The sequence below is a fragment of the Giraffa tippelskirchi genome, chromosome X (assembly GCF_054371585.1).
Source record: "Giraffa tippelskirchi isolate mGirTip1 chromosome X, T2T-mGirTip1v1.2.pri, whole genome shotgun sequence".
Lineage (NCBI taxonomy): Eukaryota > Metazoa > Chordata > Mammalia > Artiodactyla > Giraffidae > Giraffa > Giraffa tippelskirchi.
The window spans coordinates 7,859,732-7,884,724 of record NC_137289.1 but is presented as its reverse complement, the minus strand read 5'-3'; positions in this window follow the sequence as shown (position 1 = coordinate 7,884,724).

Genomic DNA, 24,993 nt, shown 5'->3' with positions numbered 1-24,993 from the left:
TCACTGAGTAAATTCTACCAATATAAGATGGTGGAACACTTTCTAAATAATTCTTTGAGGCCATCAATACTCTGATACCAAAACCAGGAAACGATACCACAAGAAAAAGAAAACTACAGACCAATAACCCTTATGAATATAGATGAAAAATACTAAACAAAACACCAGCAAACCAAATCTAGTAGCATATTAAAATGAAATGTATACCAGGGATGCAATGGTGGTTCAACTTATAAATCAAGGTAATATAGCACATTAACAGAACCAAGAAAAATAACCATAAATGATCATTTCTACTGATACAGAAAAGTAAAACTCAACAAAATCCCATAACTTTATGATGAAAAACCAAACAACACCCAACATACTAAGAATAGAATTGAACTTCCTCAAACATGACAAAGGGAATACATAAAAAAACTCATAGATAACATCACACTCTATGACTACAATCAGGTACTGAAATAGACAACAATATTCCTGATTATGGAGCCAAGGTTTTATGATAAAATAAAAGAGCAAACTGTTTCCATTTTACCTTACTTGGTGTCTCATCTTTGTGCTCAGCTGAGGTCTCCTGAGGCATCTAAACAATGATTGAGCATGTTTGGTTGTAAATTCTGTCACATTTCTGTGGAAGGTGAGACTCCTATAGTAAATAACTTTGGCCTGAGGATTTCCCCCATCAGCCTGGCAAGACCTTTCCTAGACATGCAGTACAGTATGAAACTTTCTACACAGTTTTCGTTTCTCCACCTTCCCATTCTCCTTCATATAAGTTACACCTGCTTTGTCATCCTGCATACACCTACTTGCCCCAATAGATCTCCTGCATATCTCAACATGCCTTGGTGTCTGCTTCTCAGAGAACCTGAACTAATATACTCTGCATGCTCCAGTTACACATATCACTTTTATGTATAATTGTTTTATGGCACTTATACTATACTCTAATGATTATTTCTTTTGGGGGGCTGTGACTGTTTATTTTTTTTCCATTTTTTTAAAAACTATTTTTAATTAAAGGATAATTGCTTTACAAAATTGTGTTGGTTTCTGCCATACGTACGTGCATGCTAAGTCTCTTCAGTCATGCCCAACTCTTTGTGACACTATGGACTAGAGCCTGCCAGGCTCCTCTGTCCACGGGGATTCTCCAGGCAAGAATACTGGAGTGGATTGCCATGCCCTCCTCCAGGGGATCTTCCAACTCAGGGATCAAATCTGCATCTCATTATCTTTCCTGCATTGACAGACATGTTCTGGTTTCTTCCATACATCAACATAAATCAGTCATTGGTACACATATGTCCCCTTCCTCTTGAATCGGCATCCCACCTCCCGCCCCTTCCCACCCCTCTAGGTTGTTACAGAGCCCAGGTTTGAGTTCCCTGCGTTAATGACGATTTATCCTCACTTAAGGCAGGAGAAGTGGACAACAGAGGATGAGATGGTTGGCTGGCATCACTGACTCAACGGGCATGAGTTTCAGCAAGTTCTGGGAGCTGGTGATGGACAGGGAAGCCTGGCGCTTTGCAGTCCATGGGGTCCTGAAGAGTAGGACATGACTGAGCGACTCAACTGAACCAGCTGTGGATGATGGTGAAGTACAAGGCAGAGCCACATGTTACAAATGGTCTACAGGTGTGTGAACTTGTCATCAGGTTAACTAATTGGTTGGCACACATAAGGTAATTACTAATTGGCACCTGAGGCAGTTGCATCTCCTGGGCTGATTAAGTATCCTGAGCTGCCTTGTCTATTTATCCCATAGGCTGTACAAATATTATCTTTCCATTGGTGCCATGACATGAAATAGTTTAGAAAATGTTATAGAACATGCCAGAATCTTTGTGTCAAAGGTTGTTACTGTTGTTCAGTCACTAAGTCTACACTTAAGCAATTTGGAAAAATAATAAATTGTAGTGGATTTTGATGTGTCCATCCCCTCCCACAGTGGAAATCCCTGACTGAACATTTCAGTAGTTCATTAAATGCTTAATGAATGAAATGTATGTTTCACTCTGCACAAAAATTTTTAGATTGCAAAAGATAGAGTCACTTAGTGAGTTTCATAAACATTTGTTAAATGGAAAACTGAAACTGAAAGTAGAAAATACCAGGATGAGAATGAACTTCACACTTTTAGATGAACTGTATAACTTCCTGTTATCAAATGATCATCAATTAATTGGCTCTGCCTTTGGACGGATTTTGTGCTAAAGGGGGTTATTTCAACAAAGATCAAAGTTCTGAATAAAGACTTAATGCAAACTGAAAAATATGCCTGAAGAAATTTATATGCATGAATAATCCATACTAATGAATTAGCAAATAGGATCCTAATGAAAACATGACTTTAGAAATCATGAGGCTCCTTATTAAACTTTCAATGTTAAACCTGATTTGTAGATAGAATCATGAAACACTGAAGCTTGCAGAGGTCTCAGAGATTACATAGCCCTGCTCTCTCATTTTAAGAGAAAGAAATGGGGATTCTGAGAAAAATGACTGGGCAATGTCACAGAATGAAATGGTGACATCGTCAAAAATAGAACTAACATTTTCTGGATTTTAGTCCAGTGTTTTGGTCTGTCTTCTTAGAATTACTGTTCTAGGAAACAGCAATATTTAAAGTCACTGATAAAATATCTCCCTCAGAAGGTACACAAGTGGCAAGAAACCAGATTGGTGGGAAAAAGCAAGGATTAGATAGAGGAGGTGCTGTGGAGGAACAGATTTTAAAGAAAGAAGAAAAAGGGTTTTTTTCACTGCATACCTCACAAATGGACACAAGCAAAACATATATGACGGCTTCCCAGGTGGCTCAGTGGTAAAGAATCCACCTGCCAATGCAGAAGAAAGAGGTGAATTCAATCCCTGGTCCAGGAAGATCACACATGCTGCAGAGCAACTGAGTTCATGCACCACAACTACTAAGCCTGTGATCTAGAGCCTGGGAGCCGCAGTTACTGAGCCCAAATGCCGCAGGTTCTGAAGCCTGCTTACCCTAGAGTCTATGCGCTGCAACAAGAGAAACCACTGCAATGAGAACCCCATGCACCACAACTACAGAGTAGCCCCTGCTGGCCATAAGTAGCAAAAAGCCCATGCAGCAGTGAACCCCAGCACAGCCAAAGTAAATAAATTAAAAAAAAAAACAAAACAAAAACAAGGAGAGAGAGAGAGGAAGAAAAAGCCAATAGCATTCACAAATATTTCAGTTATTTGGAAGTCATCAGTTCAGCTCAGTTCAGTCGCTCAGTTGTATCTGACTCTTTGCAACCCCATGGACTGCACACGCCAGGCCTCCCTGTCCATCACCAACTCCTGGAGTTTACTCAATCTCATGTCCATTGAGTCGGTGATGCCATCCAACCATCTCATCCTCTGTAGTCCCCTTCTACTCCTACGCTCAATCTTTCCCAGCATCAGGGACTTTCAAAAGAGTCAGTTTTTCATATCAGGTGGCAAAAGTATTGGAGTTGCAGCTTCAAATTCAATCCAATGAATATTCAGGACTGATCTCCTTTAGGATGGACTGGTTGGATCTCCTTGCAGTCCAAGGGACTCTCAAGAGTCTTCTCCAACACCACAGCTCAAAAGCATCAATTCTTCGGCACTCAGCTTTCTTTATAGTCCAACTCTCACATCCATACATGACTACCAGAAAAACCATAGCTTTGACTAGACGGACCATTGTTGGCAAAGTAATGTCTCTGCTTCTTCATGTGCTTTCAAGGTAGGTCATAACTTTTCTTCCAAGGAAAAACCATAGCTTTGACTAGACGGACCATTGTTGGCAAAGTAATGTCTCTGCTTCTTCATGTGCTTTCAAGGTAGGTCATAACTTTTCTTCCAAGGAGTAAGCACCTTTTAATTTCATGGCTTCAGTCACCATCTGCAGTGATTTTGGAGCCCCCAAAAATAAAGTCTGCCACTGTTTCCACTGTTTCCCCATCTATTTGCCATGAAGTGATGGGACCGGATGCCATGATTTTAGTTTTCTGAATGTTGAACTTTAAGCCAACTTTTTCACTCTCCTCTTTCACTTTCATCAAGAGGTTCTTTAGTTCTTCTTCACTTTCTGCCATAAGGGTGGTGTCATCTGCATATCTGAGGTTATTGATATTTCTCCCAGCAATCTTGATTCCAGCTTGTGCTTCCTCCAGCCCAGCGTTTCTCATGATGTACTCTGCATATAAGTTAAATAAGCAGGGTGACAATATACAGCCATGATGTACTCCTTCCCTGATTTGGAACTAGTCTGTTGTTCCATGTCCAGTTCTAACTGTTGCTTCCTGACCTGCATACAGGTTTCTCAAGAGGCAGGTTAGGTGGTCTGGTATTCCCATCTCTTTCAGAATTTTCCTCAGGTTATTGTTATCCACATAATCAAAGGCTTTGGCATAGTCAATAAAGCAGAAATACATGATTTTCTGGAGCTCCCTTGCTTTTTCGATGATCCAACGGATGTTGGGAATTTGATCTCTGATTCCTCTGCCTTTTCTTAAACCAGCTTGAAGATCTGAAAATTCACTGTTCACAAACTGTTGAAGCCTGGCTTGGAGAATTTTGAGCATTACTTTACTACCATGTGAGGTGAATGCAATTGTGCAGTAGTTTGAGCATTCTTTGGCCTCTCCTTTCTTTGAGATTGGAATGAAAACTGACCTTTTCCAGTCCTGGGGCGACTGCAGATTTCCAAACTTGCTGGTTTATTGACTATGGCAGTTTCGCAGCATCATTTTTTAGGATTTGAAATAGCTCAACTGGAATTCCATCACCTGCACTACCTTTGTTCGTAGTGATGCTTTCTAAGGCCCACTTGACTTCACATTCCAGGATGCCCAGCTTTAGGTGAGTGATCACATCATCATGATTATCTGGGTCATGAAGATCTTTTTTGTACAGTTCTTCTGTGTATGCTTGCCACATCTTCTTAATACCTTCTGCTTCTTTTAGGTCCATACCATTTCTGTCCTTTATTGAGCCCATCTTTGCATGAAATGGTCCCTTGGAATCTCTAATTTTCTTGAAGTGATCTCTAGTCTTTCCATTCTATTGACTTCCTCTATTTATCTGCATCGATCACTGAAGAAGTTTTTCTTATCTCTCCTTGCTATTCTTTGGAACTCTTTCCTGTCTGTTTTTTATAAGGGTGCTAATCCCATCATGAGGGTTCCACTGCCATAATCAAATTACCTTCCAAAGGTCTTATCTCTGAATACCATCATATTGAGGATCAGGATTTCAAAACACAAACATGCTATCCGTAACACTCCCCCCAAACACACATGCACACACACACACATACACATATCCAACTATATTCTATCATGTTAGGCACCTCATTCAAGACTGGGTTGGTTGTTAATTGCATCTCTGAATCTGATCAACCTCCCTACTTCACCTATAGTAATTCAGGGTTGGGCTGTGGAAGTTAGGTAGTAGCCTGGCTTCATCCACCATCTTATCAAGAACAACTCTGTCAGCTTCTCATTTATTACTCACTTCAACAAAACCCTCTATGTCAACTTTCTCTCCAGTCCCCTGAACACTGCTTCTTCCCTTCACATCAGGTTTGGTACCTGTACATCATTTTTTAAAATATTATCAAATACTGACCTAGAATAACATAGTAAAAAGAATATGGGCCTAGAAATCTTATGTCTAAGTCACAACTCGTCATAGGCCTTATTTATTCACCTATAATATGGGGGAAAAATAAAATTGCTGCTATCCTAAATGAGACAGTTGGAAAGCACAAATTAGATAATGGATGGGCTTCCCTGGTGGCTCAGATGGTAAAGCATCTGCCTGCAATGTGGGAGACCTGGGTTTGATCACTGGGTCGGGATCCTCTGGAGAAGGAAATGGCAACCCACTGCAGTACTCTTGCCTGGAAAATTCCATGGACAGAGGAGTCTGGTAGGCTACAGTCCATGAGGTCGCAAAGAGTCAGACGTGACTGAGCGACTTTACTTTTCCATACAAATCTTTGGATACTGTTAGGTAATACACAAATTCTATGGGATATATCAATTGTTGTTGCTGTGATCATTTGAGATAGTGAGCCAGAGCTTTCCCTGAGCTCAGCCACAGACCTTTCGTGAAATCCAACAACCCAAATATCAGTCTCTGGGAAGCTTCCATATATCCCCAAGAAGGAATTGTTCTCTTTCTTGTTTGACAGCTTACACTTATTTGTTTTGAAAACTGAGCTTACTGCAAAATCTGGCTTTTCATTTCATCCAGATTAACAGGAGATCAAACCAGTCTATCCCAAAGGAAATCAACTCTGAATATTCATTGGAAGGACTGATGCTGAAGCTGAAGCTCCAATACTTGGCCACCTGATGTGAAGAGCCAACTCATTGGAAAAGACCCTGATGCTGGGAAAGATTGAAGGCAGGAGGAGAAGGGGACGACAGAGGATGAGATGGTTGGATGGCATCACCGACTCAGTGCACATGAGTTTGCACAAACTCTGGGAGACAGTGAAGGAGAGGGAAGCTTAGAATGCTGTAGTCCATGGGGTCACAGAGTCAAACACGACTTAGTGACTGAACAACGTCTCACAAAATCCTTGCTAATTTTATTATAGTTTGTATAACAATCGTCTTATATTTTTCTCTCTGACCAAACTCTCATAATCCCCATGACCAAGACCATGTGTCTATATCACTGGTGTCTAAACAATGTAGTTTTTGGTCCTGATAATGTACTGAGTAATTATTTAGTGCCACTGACATAAAACAGCATTATAATCTGGAGATGCTATTTCCACTTTGTGCCAAAGCTATGGACACTGGAAAGGCCTAAATGTTAACTGTGGTAGGAACATAGGGGCCTTCGTGAGCCACACACTCACTAGCCCATCTCTGAATCATGAGTATTTAATTAATTTGTGCTTTTGTTTACATCCAGATTCACTGAGCACATTTCCTATTCTCTGTAACTCTTCCCCACAACATCTGTGAGATTGGGTTTGAGATTTGTATCATCAAAACTGAGGTTAATAACAGAAACTATTTCTTTAGAACATGGAGTATCATTTAGACCAATTACTTGTAATCCAAAGGAATACATTTATTTAATAATATTCCTTCTGATAGCACTGAAAGAACATTAATTCATTGCCAAATTACATTGTAAAATTCGTTCAAAATAGGAATAAATGAATGTATTTAATAATAAAATCGAATAATGCTGCAGCAGACAATCTATATTAAGCATCATACAAGTCAAATAAGAGAAGTATCAAGGACAATGAAATTAGTATTTTTTATATTTGAAAGCAATTGAGATAGATGTTTTTAAGTGCTCATAAATCTTTATGGTCACAACTGAGTTGAATAGATGAAACAGATTAATTTTAACTGAAGATAATAGAATAATAGAGGAAGAGGATTTATAAGTATGATTCATTCAGAAGAAACATTATTTGTTATTTGGGGGTTATAATGAAGCTTATGCCAAATACATTTGTGCAAGAGTGGGTGTTGGGATATTTAATCTGAAACAATGAACATTAGAGAAATCTCCATTTTCATCTTCAAGACATTATCAAAAGGACTTTTCTTTATACTAAATCTTGAAAACCTAAGAACTTACCTAAATGAAAATAGATTATCTCTTTATTATATTAGCAATAGTTAATTTCTGTGAATGATTTTTACTGAATTTTGAATAAACTATTTAATGCCTGGTTTGCTGCAGTTAGGAGAAGGCAATGGCACCCCACTCCAGTACTCTTGCCTGGAAAATCCCATGGACAGAGGAGCCTGGTAGGCTGCAGTCCATGGGGTTGCTAAGAGTCTGACACGACTGAGCGACTTCACTTTCACTTTTCACTTTCATGCATTGGAGAAGGAAATGGCAACCCACTCCAGTGTTCTTGCCTGGAGAATCCCAGGGATGGGGGAGCCTGGTGGGCTGCCGTCTATGGGGTCGCACAGAGTCGGACACAACTGAGGTGACTTAGCAGCAGTTGCTGCAGTTAAATCTAGTAGTTGTAAATCTAGAACATTAAGCTTTGTTTTGTTTAATAGTAAAAATCTATGCTTCCTCAAGTCAATTCAATCAATTATTTTCAAGAATGATTCTTTTGCCATGAATGCTGTGACTGTTTATTGAACCATCCTTAGTGATTATGTCTTTGTACAATTAGTTAAATAAGAGAAAAGTAATGATTATTGGTTCAGTTGAATTTGTGCCTTTTATATGCCAGGCGCTTAACTAGGTGAACCATTTTCATGCATTCTTTCTAGTGATAATATAGTGATTTCATGCCTGTTTGAAATTGTGACTTTCTTGTTTGATTTTATAATGATACATGCCAAATATAGAGCTCATTGGACTCTTCCCAGAGGATTAAATTTGGGATTCAAATTGTAAGATCTATTTTTTTAAGACAAAATCTCCCAATAAGATATCCTCATACAAATCTCATACAGTAGATGGTGTGGCCATGAATGATATGCTGATTTCCAAGATCAGCTCTGGAATAGTCTTTGATTACAGAAACCCATACCTCACACCATATGCAAAATATAACTCGAAATGGATAAAATGTCTAAATGTAACAACTAGTACTATAAAACTCCTAGAAGAAAACACAAATGTATTTGGGGCTCTGGATTGGTAATAGTTTTCCAGATCTGACACAAGAAATGCAAACAATCAAGGAGAAAACAAATACATACAGATAAATTAGACATCAAAATTTAAAACTTTTGAGCATCAGAGTGAAAATCCTCTTCAAATATCTTTTGGTTAGTGAAAAAAGGTACCAATGTAGGTCTTTCATAAAAGCAAAGTGGCATAAAGCAAACTTTGAAAAAGCCAGGGATACCTGTATTCCCAGATCAAGATCCTTGGTCACTTCTCCAAAGTCCCTTTCACCTCATAAGCTGATACATTCACAGGTTCTGGGGATTAGAGAGTAGACAAATTGGAGGAGCCATCACTGATATCACATTCACAGTTATGAAAAACCACATTAGCAGTACTTTAGTGTCCCCTGTATCTTCCTCCTCTCCACATATAATCAATATCCTGATTTTTGAGATAATAATAATTATCTTGCTTTCCCCTATATTTATGCCACTTAAGTATGTATTCCAAGGTAATAACTTGCCTCATGTTGAAGAACTGAGTAGCAAGCATAAAATGAGCTATGTCAGAAAGGGGAAACATCACCACTATTAAAGAAAGCCTCACAGGGTTAGATAAGCTGAAAAGTCAGTTCTCAGGTTCCCTGAAATTTTGTAAGGTTCTCTGTTGGGAAAATCAGTGCACAAATTCACAGTGAGTCCCAGGAAATATAGAGCCAACCAAGTTCAGGACATCTGCCAGATGTGTAGTATGAACCAGGTACTGAATGTCGGGCAGAGATACAGTCAGGTTGGAAGTGCATTTTCTTCATAATTTAGAACTCCCTGCTCCATTATCTTGATTCCAATCTTGCTGTTTAAGATCTTTGTCTTGTAAACATGTCTACATACTCAGGATTAAAATTTAATAAGTCTTTTGTACTTTACAGTACAAATTATTTTGTAACTGCAGACTGATTTTTATGGTCTATCTCCACTCAATTGCATCTTACAATTGCATCTTACACTTGTGCATTTAGTTTACGTGAAAGTTTGGAAAACAGTGTTCTAATCAGACACTGATTCTCTTCTAAAGCCTGCTTTGCCTATAGTTGAAGAGGATTCAAGTTGACTGGTGTTCATTGCTGGCTGGTATCATAAGATCACTTCTCCTCCACCTTGAAATACTATAGTTGACCTTTGAGCAACATGGGTTTAAATTGCATGGGTCCAGTTATACATGGATCTTTTGCAATAATAAATACCAGAGTACTACATGATCTGCATTGGTTCAATCTGTGGATATGAATGAACCAGTGATACAGAGAGCCAACTCTCAGTTATACATGAATTTTTGATTGTGCAGAGGGTCAGTACCCATAACCCCCTCATCCCTGCTGTTCAAGGGTCAACTGTATCATTCTTCCATACAGAACTCATATGTATACCCATATGTACACTCAAATACAACTAGCCCAGGCAGAGCTTATATATACCCTGGAAAATTGCTTGGAGCACAGAGGGCTGATCTACTTTCAATTTAGGCTGGCATTGCCTGTGGTGATCAAAATAGCAGAAAACTAGATGGGGATTAGAGTCTATTGACTGAGAAACTCAGGCTAATTTCTTGTGAAACAATCTAAGGTAGATTTTATTATGAGTCAAATCAGTTGCCTAGAATAGGTTTTTGACAAAGGAATCAAAAATAATGGTATAGTGAAATCAGAGAACATTTCCAAGGACTGAATTTTTAATTTTTATATGTCCATGAAGCATTATATTGAGAAAATAAAGCCTTTATGGGCCTTGAGGGACTTTTAAACAAGAACATACATGCAAGAAAAAATGATATGACAAACCATTATGAAACATTCCAGGAGCATTAAATGAATAAGGCTGAAGTAGTGGGAAAAATGTGGCTGTTTACACATAACTACAATATTTTATTAGCACTGATATAGAAAAGAAAGCATATAAAAGGACATATTGTGCATAGAAAGTACCTTATTTTTATGACTAGTACTGATGCATACACTTCTATTAGCTCTTCGAGTTACTTTAAATGGAATCAGAGAGGAAAGCTTGTTAGTGGAGTTCTGCCACTTAAGTATATAAAATAAAAATGTCTTTAGAAATGAGCCATATCTCTGAAATTTTACTCTTTAGTCTAGACCAGTAATGCCAAGGCAAAGAATTGACCTTGACCTCAAAATGCCATCATTTTGAAAAGGTATGTCTGATTTTTTAGCAAGAAATAACCCTTACCCACAGAGCAAAAGGCAAACAGACTGAAAAATATTTTCAGATATTTTCTTTTCTCCACATCATAGCTGCAAAGTCAGAATAAATCTGGGTTTCTGGACAGTAGGAGAACTGAATTGGATATGATGAAATACTACCCTTGAGGCCAAAGGCTTCCTTTTTGAAGTCTCTTAACGTATAATTATCTTAGCTGATCACTCACTATGTCACAAGCATTATGCATTTTATATATACTAACTTCCTTAATTAAACAATCTCCTCACGAGAGAGAAACTCTTCAATTTTATCCCCACTTAGCAGATGAACATAGCTGTGTCAAATACAGTGAATAACTCACACCACAAATCCAAACTAATAGCAAATTCTGTTGCCTCTACTTTCAAAATTAATCAGACTCCCATCATTTCTCAAAATCACTACCTCTACCAACATCATACAACATTTGGTAATTATAATAGTCTTACAACAATATTCTCATTTTCCAGTCTGGTAACTGAAATCAGAAGGGCTGGATGGATTCCACAAGATAATATGACTGCTCACTTGAACTAGAACAACACATATACTGCTACTCATTTCCAACACTCAGAAATTTTTCTTCAACAAGATGATGCTAGTTTCTAAACTCAATGTCAATATGTGAATGATAAAATAATGATCTCATGTGTGAAGCTGCTGCTGGAGAGATTTTTGCTTGAGTGTTTCCTTTGTCTTTTTCTTGTGGGGGGACACTTCTATGGAGTGGCAATCATACTTTTTAAAAAGCATTGTTATTTAAATACAGATATCCTCTCAAAAAATTTCAGAAAGACTTGGTAGGAGTTACGTGACTGAATGTTATTATGATGAAAATAGAGATAATAGAAAATAGGCTATTTTAAGGTCAAACAGATCTTGGAACCAATTATCTTCTGTATATTCCCCAAAGTGCCCCTTGTTGTAGGGCCAGGAGCCTCCCCAGACCTACAGTAGTGCCCCTGGGCCCTGGTGCACCCCCTTTTACCCCTACCACTCCTCAAGGGGTCCTAGAGCCACAGATCACAGAGCCTGAGTGCCCTCCCCTTGGAGGCCTCCCAGGTCGTGTGAGTCAGCCCCAGACAGGACTGCAACTCAAAGCTTGGCATCTGTAGTTCATTGAGGAATACAGGAAATGAGTCACATAAGCGAAATATATAATTAAGCATTCAACCACAGCAAACAGAAATTTTTTAATCCAGAAACCAATTTTTCAAGATACTACTGGAGTATAAAGCTAACTTCTGTTTTGTTTGTGCTCTTCATGATTCATTTGGGTTTCTTTCACCCTGTCACAGTTTACAATACTTTATTGTTAGAGTTTTCCAAATGTCTGACCCTGGTTTTGCTAAATTGAATGACTATTATCCACCAGAAAATGTTTTGTCATTAAATCCTGTGTGGGCATCACATTATATTTTAATAACTTCTTAGGGTACTATCTAAATACAACAAAAATTGGTAAACCATTAGCTTTCTAGAACAAATGGGTAGTAAAAACATAAATAGCAACCAACTTCCACAGCTGATATTCACTTAGGAAACATGATTTTTGAGGTTGAGAAGTAATTTAGAGAATTATGATTTGTTTATATACGCTAGTTAAACTGTGGTTTCACTTAAATCTTTTGTTAGTACACAGAGGTTAATAATCATGTAAGAGTATGAAATATCAAAATATAATGTCATACAATTTCCCAAAGGACAATTGGTATCTGCTGAGTCATTCTATTCTTCTCTTCAAACTGCTTGAGAAAATTGTTTGAGAAAAAAACTAGTGATATATAAAGGAAAAATCACTAAACTAGAAGTGAGAACACCTGGACTCTAATCTCAGCTTTGTCTCTTAATATCCAGAGCAACTTAAGTTGAATTATTTACTTTTTATAATTCATAACTTTCACATGTTTAAAGTAGGTATGTCAATCTGCCTTATTATAAACAGTATTAAGATAAAGAGGTAGTATTTCCAAAAGTTTCTTTGTGAAATGGTAACCATGGAAAATGAATTTAACATTCCACCATTTGCAGATAACAGACACAATAAAATAGGGTGCAACCTGCATGAGTAGGCAATTAGAGAAAACTGACATATATGTTCCAAAATATTAATGGGTTAATGGGATGTTTGAGAGGGAGTGAATATCATACACTGTAAGAAATAGGATTGGAAGAGAGAGTGGATAAGAAATATAGAGGGACCTACCTACTGAGAATTGTTTCAATGGCTACAAACTGACCTTTGAAAGCACCTAGTTACATCAATTACAAAACAAGCAGGGCATAGTAGTCCTCTCTGACACTGGTGACAGGACCCCAACTCAGTTACCTGCTGTATATAAAGTGCAATAGGGCAAAACACACAGCTGCACATGAACGTAATCGATCTTAGAAGGACTTGCACTCTATCATGAGAGAAAGAAGTAATAACAACATCCAGGAGAAAAGTCAAAGGATCAAACCAAACACTCTATTCATGTTTATTTGGGTCAATTACAGACCAAGACACTTCTCTTATTTTCCCAAGATAAGTAAACATAAAACATAACAAAATCAAAATGATGTCTTGTTATCATAGGTCCTATATCATATCATAGTTCCCATAGCATAAAACTGAGTTGACTGTAACATTCATAGTAGATAAAAAGTATATTAGCTATTGCAGGAAAAAGAGTATGTATTTTCATCTACATCCCCCTCTTCAAGCTCAGTATCATTCAAGAAAGCAAAGGCACTATTAAACTAAATGAAAATTAAGGAATAAGCAACAAGATAAATTTAAAAATTAAAGAATAAATGAGAGATAAACAAAATTAAAAATGAGATGTCATAAATAATACATGAATTTCTAGAAATTAAAAATTAAAACTGCATATAAGAAATCCTACATAGAGGAGCCAATGTGTCAGAAGACGAAAGCAATGTTTTGGAATACAAATTCAAGGAGCTTCCTGAGCATACAAATGAAGAGTACAAATAGGTGCAGAAATTTTGCCATTTGAAACAACATGGATGGACTTGGAGGGCACTATGCTAAGTGAAATAAGTTATATAGAGAAAGACAAATACTGTATGATATCACATATATGTGGAATTAAAAAATACAACAAATTAGTGAATATAACAAAAAAGAACCAGATTCACAGATATGGAGAACACACTTTGTTATCAATAGGGAGAGGGAAAAGAAGTGGATTAAGGGGATTAACAAGTACAAACTATTATATATAATAAAATAAGTTACAAGGATATATTGTACAACACAGGGAACATAGCCAATATTTTATAATAACCATAAATGGAATATAACCTTTAAAAACTGTGAATTACTATATTGTACATTTGTAACATATACTATTGTACAGAAACTATACTTCAATTAAAAAATTTCAAAGCATTTGATAATACTAAAGATAATAAGAGCATAGAGGCCAGCACAGAAAGGAAGAATGAAATGGAGTTCATGCCTTTAAAAGAAGTTAGTCATATAGCAGGATAAAAATAGAGTTCATAAAGTTTAATTACAGAATTTTGATCAAAAATAGTAATACTGAACACAAATGGGTTAAGTTATGCTACTAAACACTAAAGTCTCTCATACTAGAAAATGACTAAATATAACATGTATATAGTTTAATCCAATTTAAAGTCAAAGGTTTGGTGCCATGTATGCCCCTAAAGCCAGAAGGTTATTCTCTGCACTAAAGCTTTTTATCAATAAAAATGAAAAATGCAAATGAATGAATCCCTGACTCATAAAATAAAATCAAGAACAAAAAAGTAAGTCAATAGAAACTGCAAAAAATGAAAAAAGATATGAGGTAGATAAAAGACTATAAATAATACATCAAAATACTCTGCTTTTAAAAAAATAAATCACTAGATAACGTGATCAATAAAACATGAATAAAGCACAAAATTGCAAAATGATATGACAGGAAAGAAGTATTGAAATAGAGAAAAAAATTAATAATCAAGACACTAATTGCAAATATCTTTGCAAATAGGTTTAAAAACCCAGATGAAATGGGTAATTTCTTAGGGAAATACCAGAAGTTATCTTCTTTCTTTAAAAGGCTCAAGCAGACAAATTTCCATTGAATAAATAGAGGAATTTATTAAGTAAGTACCCCCTCAAAAAGCACCAGGGCAAGGAAGCTTCACAGAAGAAATATAGTGAATCTTTAAATACCAGATAATCAAATGCTCTAGAAATTATTCCAGAGCATTGAAAAGAAAAAATAAATCTGCAATTCTTTACTTAACTAAGTATAACATTGTCTAAAGCAGATGGGGTAAAAAGAAAGACTACAGACATCACTCATGAATACTAAAGCAAAGATACTAAATATTAGCAAATAGAATCCAATACCACATTAAGGAAATAACACATCATAATCAATTGGGACTTGTTCCAGTAATGCAAAGGTAGTTCAACAGTAGGCAAATCATTAAAAGTTTGTACTACATTAATAATGAAAAGATATATTACTATTTCCACTGGTCCTGAAAAGGCATTTGACAAGCCCCCAGACACAAAAGAAGATACTGGCTTTAGGATACATAGATAAATGTATTCTAAAACCAGTATCTTATTTAATAGGGAAACATTAGCATTATTTCTGTTAAGAAACAAGGCAAAGATTTCTACTATATTGCCTACTGTTTTAATTTGTATTAGAATTATCAGTAAATTTAGACAGGCAAAAAACAATTATATATATAACAGGAAATGAGGAAGAATAAAACTACTTCTTCCATTTGATCCATTTTGTCCTGAAATTTTTCATTTTATTGGATCTAAATTTATTATTATTTTTTAGAGCAGTATTTAGGTTTCCTGGAAAAATTGAGCAGAGATTACAGAACATTACTTCCCATATACCCCTGCTCCTTACCCTACCCACACAGTTCCCTCTATTATTAACATTGTGCCTTAGTATAGTATATTTGTTACAGTTGATGAGCTAATATTAATATATTACTATTAACTCTAGTCCATACATTAGGGTTTCTTCTTTGCCCCACACACTTCTATGTGTTTGAAAAACTCACCACATAATGTGTCTCTCATTACAATATCATATGGAAGAGCTTCACTGCCATAAATATTCTCTGTAGGTTTCTAATGCCCTTTACAGCACAACATCCAGAAATATATAGAGTCTGTATGTATATGTAGGAGATTCACATATATCTTTAAATTTCACAGGATGATAAGGCTGCAAACCTGATGGATATTTTTTTCGGAAAAAACACAAACCAAAAAACTGATGTCTTCAAGCTGACTGACTGCCCTTTCAAAGGAACTCCCTCTTCTGGAAAAAGCAGTCACTCAAATAATCACCGGATCTATCTTTAAAGTTTATTATTTTTCCCTTCATGATTTGTTTTTGTGTGTTTATGCTGTTTTAGGTTTTCTTCAACTTCATTTTTTAGACTACTAATTCACTTCCCTTTTCAGCATTGATCGTATTCTTTTCCATTTTGTCTATTGCAATTTCAAATGCAAAATCATGTTCAAATGCAAATCAAAAGTACAATGAGATACCACCTCACATCACTCAGAATAGCCACATCATTAAGTCTACAAACAGTAAATGCTGGAGAGGGTGTGGAGAAAAGGGAACCCTCTTGCATTGCTTGTGGGAAAGTAAATTGATACAGCCACTATGGAAGATGGCATGGAGAGTCCGTAAAAAAACTAGAAATAAAACCACCATATGACCCAGCAATCTCACTGCTAGGCATATACCCTAAGGAAACCAAAATGGAAAAAGACACATGTACCCCATTGTTCATTGCAGCACTATTTACAACAGCTAGAACATGGAAGCAACCTAGATGTCCAACAACAGATAAATGGATAAAGAAGCTATGGTACATATGTATAATGGAATATTACTCAGCCATAAAAAGGAGCCATTTGAATCAGTTCTAATGAGGTGGAGGAACCTAGAGCCTATTATACAGAGTGACGTAAGTCAGAAAGAGAAATATAAATATCATATACTGATGCATATATATGGAATCTAGAAAGATGGTACTGATGAATTTATTTGCAGGGCTGCAATGGAGAAACAGACATAAAGAACAGACTTATGAACATGGAGGGAGGGGTGGAGAGAGAGGGTGAGATGTATGGACAGTGTAACATGGAAACTTACAATACCATATGTAAAATAGGCAGCCAATGGAAATCTGTGTGACTCAGGAACTCAAACAGAGGATCTGTGACAATCTAGAGGGGATGAGGAGGGAGATGGAAGAGAGGTTCAGGAGGGAGGGGACATGGATGTACCTATGGCTGATTCTTGATATTTGACAGGAAACAACAAAATTTTGGAAAACAATTATCCTTTCAATTAAAAAATAAAGTGGCAAAAAAAATCCATGTTCACAAGAAATTTTTGATATATTCTAATTGCATCTCTTCAAGAGCTAACTTTTGTCTTCTTTAATTAATTCTATTTGAATGTGGATCAGGCTTCCCTGGTGGCTCAGCTGGTAAAGAATCTGCCTGAAATGCAGGAGACCTGGGTTTGATCCCTGGGTTGGGAAGATCCCATGGAGAAAGGAATGGCTACCCACTCCAGTATTCTGGCCTGGAGAATTCCATGGACTGTATAATCCATGGGGTCACAAAGAGTTGGGCACGACTGAGCGATAATGTGGCTCATCTGTATTGACAGTTATATTGACTTTCTTCCTTCATGTTACTGAGACTCTATAAGAGAGCTATATTTCTCATTAATCACAGTTTTCTATTCCTCTGGCACCCATAAAAGTCAGTTAGAGGCTCTTTTTGAGAAGTGGCAAATACTCCAGTGGTAGAAGATAGTGGTTTTGTGGGTCACCATTGAATAAAGAGGAAATTAGACAATCTGCTGAGATGTAGGAATGAAAAATTTATGCTCCCAAGTTTCTTAGAGAGATAAACCAAACTTTTAATTGAAAAGAAAGAGCAATTTCTCCAAATGAGCATATTATTTAAAAGAATTGCCTTTTCAATATGTATAATGGACAATAAATTGATACAATGTTTATCACAATTCTCAGGAAAGAATGTCAAACACTGTAAAGGTAGAAGAGTAGAATTCAAGGAGAAGATAAAGAGGCTTTTTATGTGCTTCCTTTGACGCTAATTAACCACAGGTAGAGGCAATGCCTTTGCACCATCCTTCCATTCATGCTTCCTGATTTCCTCTCTCTGATGTTGAAACTTGCGTACTTTTTTGTGTAGCTGCAGGCCCCCTCATGTACCAGGAGCAATTCTTCTAGAGCAGAAACATCCTACCTGAATCCTTTTCTCTGGGTTCATCAGGGATTGGGAAGGACAATCAAGTACTATACAGCAAATTAGTAAATATACAAGTTCAGTTCTTCTTTGAGGGGATTCATAGACTGAGGTCCCTTAGGAAACCCTGAAACACTGGATTTTACCTCTAAGCTTTGAGGAGAGGCAAACCTTCTCTTCTGCTGTTTCTCCCTCTACTCCCTCTACTACTACATTTGGTCTCAAGGAGCTAAAGTCTCCAGAATGTCACAAAGATCTCAGAGAAACTTCTACTCAGTTGGACCCTTCAGGCTCTACAAACATGGTGGTCCTAGTTGTTATTTCACTCCAGATACAAAGACAGGAGAAAAGAGCAATCAGTACCTGAAGATCCACCTTCCCATGCCATCTAAAAGCGTAGGGGATAGAGAAAGGAAGGCAACAAAGACCTTGTGAAATTCCCAAATTCAGATCCTTACTCAACTCAGTGAACATCTATCATATTTTGTGTTAAAATATGAAAATGGAGTCAGGAGAAAATACCATTGTTTCAGGTTAAATGCAGGTGTGTCAATATCATTGAACTGAAATTAACTATGAGATTCAAAATGCATTTTAAATATGTTTACAATAAATAGTCTGTTGTGACTGAACCTATTCACTTATACTAAAATGAGGTATTGCTGCTCTAGCCAATTACAACATAAGAGCATTTTTACCGAAACTTTAATTACCTAAAGTTTTTTGTTTTTGTTTTGCAAATTATACTAGTAGAAAAGCCTTTGATGAAGAACAAAACATAAAAGGGAAAAATCCAATTAGATTTAGTAATAGAAATGTTTATTTCATTGGAATTATGCTTTAATAGTGTTAAGGAATTTCAGTTTTACACTAAATAAAAAAGTCAGGAAAAAAAAAAAACCTAGAAGAGGCTGGAAATAGGATGATATGTCCTTTTCATTTTTCCAGCTAAAATTTCATTCAGCTTTCTAGGATATACAAGGTGAAAAAATAGTTAACACTTGGGTCTTCCCTGGTGGTCCAGTGGTTAAGACTCTGCATTCTCTATGCAGGGGGCACAGGCACCAAGATTCTGCATGCTTCATAGCACAGCCAAAAAATAAACAGTTAACACCTGATTTTCCCAAACATTACTTCCTACAGCCAGAAAACCACTTGCTGAGCAACATTATTTAAAAAAGGTAAACAATCTACTCAACATTAATTTCTATTTCACTGGTCTTATTTTCTTTCATTAGAAAATTTCCAGCAAAACATGGATCACAGCCATGAATTAGGTCTGTACATTCCAAACAAGTTCCCTGGTTTTTACCTCCTTAGGGATAAAGTAGAAGAGGATGATACTAAGATCCCAGAAAACTCATGCTAGGTCAGTGACAAAATGTTTTTTTTGAAATCATTAAATCCTATTGAATAAAGTATCAAAGGTAACTCAGTGGGGAAATGATGGTCTTTTAAACAAACAGTTCTAGAACCATTGAATGTCCATATATACAAAAAAGAGAACTTACACACACACTTTACAATTTCACAAAGATTTACTAAAACTAGATCATAGACCTAAATATGAAATGCAAAACTATAATACTTCTAATAGAAAACAAAAGAGTTTTAAAGATAAAATACCAACAGCACAATCAATGAAAGAAAAACTGATAGTTAGGCTTCATTAAAATTAAAAACAACTTTTGCTCTAATAAAAAATTAAGCCACAGACTAGAAGAAAATATTTATAAGACACATATTTAATAAAGGACTTGTATCCAAAATAGACATATTAAAAATAAGAAAACCCAGTTAAGAAAAGGAAAATGATGTAAACAGACACTTTACCAAAGAAAATATACAGATTGCAAATGAGCATATGAAAAGATGCCCAAGATCATATATTATTATGGAACTTCAAAGTAATCAACAATGATATTCCATTAAACATTTATTGGTATGTCTGAATTTTAAAAAACCTGACAGTAAGAATTTCTGATAAGGATGTGGAGTAACAGAATCTCTCATCCATTGCTGGTGGGAATACAAAACAGAACAACTACTAGGAAAACAGTTTTGCAGGTTCCCACAAAGCTTATCATAGTTGACCACATAATCTAGCAATTTTGTTCCTAGGTATTTACTAAACTGATTTGAAAACAGATACCTACACAATTATCTGCATGTGAATATTTAGAGCACTTTTATTCATAATTGCAAATATTGAAAGCAACCAAGAAGTCCTTTAATAAGTGAATAGATATACAAGCTGTGGTATATCCATGCAATGGAATATTACCCAACAATACAAAGAAATGACCCATCAGGCAAGGAAAACAGGTGAAATGAAGTGAAAATGTTAGTCACTAAGTTGTGTCTGATTCTTTGCGACCCTATAGACTGTTGCCCACCAGTCTTCTCTGTCCATGGAATCCCTCAGGCAATAATAGTGGAGTGGGTTGCCATGGCCTTCTCCAGGGGATCTTCCTGACCCAGGGATCAAACCAGCATCTTCTGTACTGGCAGGCAGATTCTTTACCACTGAGCATCCTGGGAAGCCCGAGGAAGACAAGGATGGATTTCAAAGGCATTTGCTAACTCAGAGATGATTGTCTGAAAAGCTACTTATTTTATTATTCCAATTATATGACATTTAAGAAAAGGCAAAAATATTGAGGCAGAAAAAGATCAGTGATTGACAGGGAGTTCAGAGAGGGTAGATATGTTGAGCCAGTGAAGCACAGGAGACATTATCATGGAAAATTAGGTAAAGAGGATATAGGATTTGTCTGTATTATTTCTTAGTGCTGCACATGAACCTAAAATTATCTCAAAATAAAAAGTTTAATTAAAAACAAACCAGATGCAACCAAGTCAATAATATATTTCACTTAAAATATTATTTCAACATGTAATGAATATAAAATAGTAATAAGATGTTTTGCATTTTTTGGTACAAGCCTTCAAAGTCTGGTGTATATTCACATGGATGCTGTTAGTCACTCAATCATGTCTGACTTTGTGATCCGCAAGGACTATAGCCCACCAGGCTCTTCTGCCCATGGGATTCTCCAGGCAAGAATACTGGAACAGGTTTTCATTTCCTTCTCCAGGGGATCTTCCTGCCCTAGGGATTGAACCCACATCTCCTGCCTTGCAGGCAGATTCTTTACCACTGTGCCACTTGAGAAGCCCTTTTATATGGCTGGGGCTTCCCTCATAGCTCAGTTGGTAAAGAAGCCACCTGCAATGCAGGAGACCCCAGTTCGATTCCTAGGATGGGAAGATCCACTGGAGAAGGGACAGGCTACCCACTCCAGCATTCTTGGGCTCCCCTTGTGGCTCAGCTGGTAAAGAATCTGCCTGCAATGTGGGAGACTTGGGTTCGATCCCTGGGTTGAGAAGATCCCCTGGAGAAGGGAAAGCCTACCCACTCCAGTATTCAAGCCTGGAGAATTCCATGGACTGTATAGTCCATGGGGTGGCAAAGAGTCGGACACAACTGAGCAGCTTTCACTCACTTCACTCTTTATATGGATAGCATATCTCAAATCAGCTGCTCATTTTCCTCAGAATACTTGATTTATGCTTGCTGTCTATTTACATTTCATAAAATCTAAGGTTGAAAAATTAGATTAATATGTTCAAGTAATCCCAAACACACTTAAATATTTGCAACAAATGAAACAGTTACCAAAAAGGCATTTTCTTTTGATATTTCTACCCACATGGCCAAATCTGGCTTATTTCTTTTAGAAAAATTGATTTTTACTTTGAAGCAAAAATGCATGAATTTCAAATTACATATGTCCAAGTAAGTTAAATTCACTAATTCTTGTACCAACTCAATATCATGAATATTGAATTCAAAATGAGTATGTCATAAATTGAAAGTACTTTCAACATATCAATAAATACAAAATGTTCTTCATATTTAAGTTTTTGCAGTCAATGTACAATACATAGTACTGTCAATTACAATTAATACTATCATGTTGATTCAGGATAGGAAAATGTGTAATGTCATTATTATTTATACATATTCTGAAAGTTCATACTTCTGTATAAAGTTGTGTATCTCTCTTAGTGTGTCAGAAGCTTTTACTTTTCTATCTCATTGAGATGCAATGTAGTATTGGTGAGAAAATGCAAATCATAGTATTAAATTTGGCTTTGATTATTGAATATTTGGCAAATATCTCCCCTCTTTTTTAAAGGAAATCTTGACTTGAAGTTAATGGTGGTGCAGATCTTTGCAAAACTCTTTCACAGTTCAACCAATGGGCATTGGCAAAGACCACAGGTCATTAAATTTGTTGTCTTTCATTACTTTTAAGAGTTCCATAAACTGATGATGATTCATAACACTGCAGGAATATAACAAACAACTTCACCACTGTACTTTATATAGAGTTTGCTTCAGAACATTGAGCAAAATAGCTTTAATATGTACCATGCTGGGAATGCAGTAATAAGAGAAACTTCATTCGATAAATTCAGAGGTTCTACCTGACATAGCTGGAATGCCATCTTGTGTGATAAAAATTGTTTTTTGTATCGAGCTGAAATACTTTTTTGAAAGATGTAAAAGATTCAGATATATCCCATGAGTTTGCTTTTGTAGGCTGCAAACTGATACTTCATCATAAATTTGGATTCGCTCTGACACACAATACATCTAAAGTAATAACTGGGCAATGTCTCTTGAGTTACATGGAGTTTACCTCTAAGTTGAGGCTGGTCCCATTAGGTCTTTCAGAGTAGTAGATGGGCTCCAAAACTAGAAGCACAGGGTGAAAAATAAGAGTCATGACACACTGTACTTATTCTGACTGTAAATTTAATCCAAGAGCTCTCTAGTAATTATAGCTCTCTGAAAACAGAGTGCTCTGCATGGATAGATTGTGATGTTTCCCATATCTGAAGTGTTTAATTGCAGTCAGAGTTTTTACTTGGTAGAGATTCTACTTGGTCTTTCTGATTGTTACAGAATTTTTAGCAGCCAACATGAAAGCAGTAACATAACAAAAATGGGTGTCCTCACCCTCGTTCACTTTATCTCAGCACTAGTTAGAAACTGTGGATCTGAGCATCAGGAAAGATTCCTCAAAGCATCCTTTCCCTTGAGGTTGCCAAAAAATATTTAATCCTAAACATCAACCATGATGATTGGGTCTAGACAGAGTACTGTTTCTCATATTGTGAAAAATACTTATCTCTAATTCTTTAACTGTATTCATAACAATTGGAAGTACATTTTAATGCATATTTGCTCAAGCTGCACATCTTTAGTCTTCTACATCCTTACAAAAATATTTGAGGAGAAAAAGAAAAAATATGTTTCATACCACGTTCTATCAACTCACATTACCTAAGATCAGTATACCAAATAGAGGCCACTCTAGGCAGTGAACAGAGTTTTTCTCCAGATACAGGACCATCACCCAAATGATTTTGCTTCTTCTCCAATCCTTGAGTAGTCTGGGACCTAACTACCGATCTCTAACAACAACAAAATCTGCTTTGCTGCAAAACCAGTGAAAACTCTGGAACCTACCTGTATGTGTTCTTACCATGCAGTAACCTCTGATGCTTAGCTATTCTACCAAACTCTTATCTGTGAGAGACAAGTATGTATGTGTGTGTGTGTATATATATATATATATATACACACACACACAAGAATATAGTACACTGCCTGGAAACCAAAAGACACTCACATAATGGAATATATGATCAGTAAAACTATACTTGACTATAGGCAACTCACATTTCAGAACAGGAAATACCTGTCCAGGGCACTGAGATGGAATATTTGTTTCCATGTTACTAATATTTTATCACCTGAAAAGTCAATCCCCTCCAGGCATATCCACAAGCTCGTCAATGTCAAAGATGAATGTAAGAGACAGGGATTCTCTGCATTGCCTTTATTAGTATGCATTAGTGATGTTTTGTGGATAGGTTCATATTTTCAGTGACTCACCAAATATTTGATAGGGATGCTGTTCAATACCTTCAAGTGAGAAAAAGGAATAAAAGACCACATATGACCTTAGTGTCTTTAGGGCATAATGATAGAGAATCTGGCAAATTCTGTGTCCCTTAAGTTCATTATAAAGCAACTATTATCCACAAGCTGTTATATTATGAGCAGTTTAGTAGAATTGATGTCCAAACCCATACCAGCTCTCCTGGTCCAACGACTGCTGTGTGTCTATATGCCATGCTTTTCCTTTTTGAGTTTGTATATTTGCTGAGCATTGGATCTCCCAGGCATACAGAGTCTTCTTCCTGGAGTCCTCTCCTAACCTCTCTCTATTTACCTCAATGTTTCCTCAGTTTAATTTTCACCTCTCTGGAGAGGCTTCCTTGATGGTTTAGGCTTTAAAGCTCAGAAAGTCTACAGCAAATTTTGTGTGTGCCACTTGGGTGGTATTTATCTTGTGCTGCTGCCCAAACCATCTATGTTTCGGCAGACCCAGGACCTAGCACAGAATACCACAAGTTGAAAGTGCAGAGCACAGCTCTGCTGTGTGCTCAGCCCCTCACCATTCCAGGGGGAAGCATTCCATTTATTGGATAAAAGAATTAGGGGGTGGGATATTGTAGCAAGAGAAAACGCTCAGATTTATAATTGTGAATATATGAAATGCTATCTATCCACAGCCTACACCATACCAATATACGTACTACCATCATTCACATTGCTAAAACAAATATAAAAACACAAACAAGAACCTGCACAACATGATACTGGTATTGTATTTTAGAACCTGACTGCAGGCTATTTTTATCTTTAGCCCAAACCAAATGTTGACTTTGCCTTGATTTCAC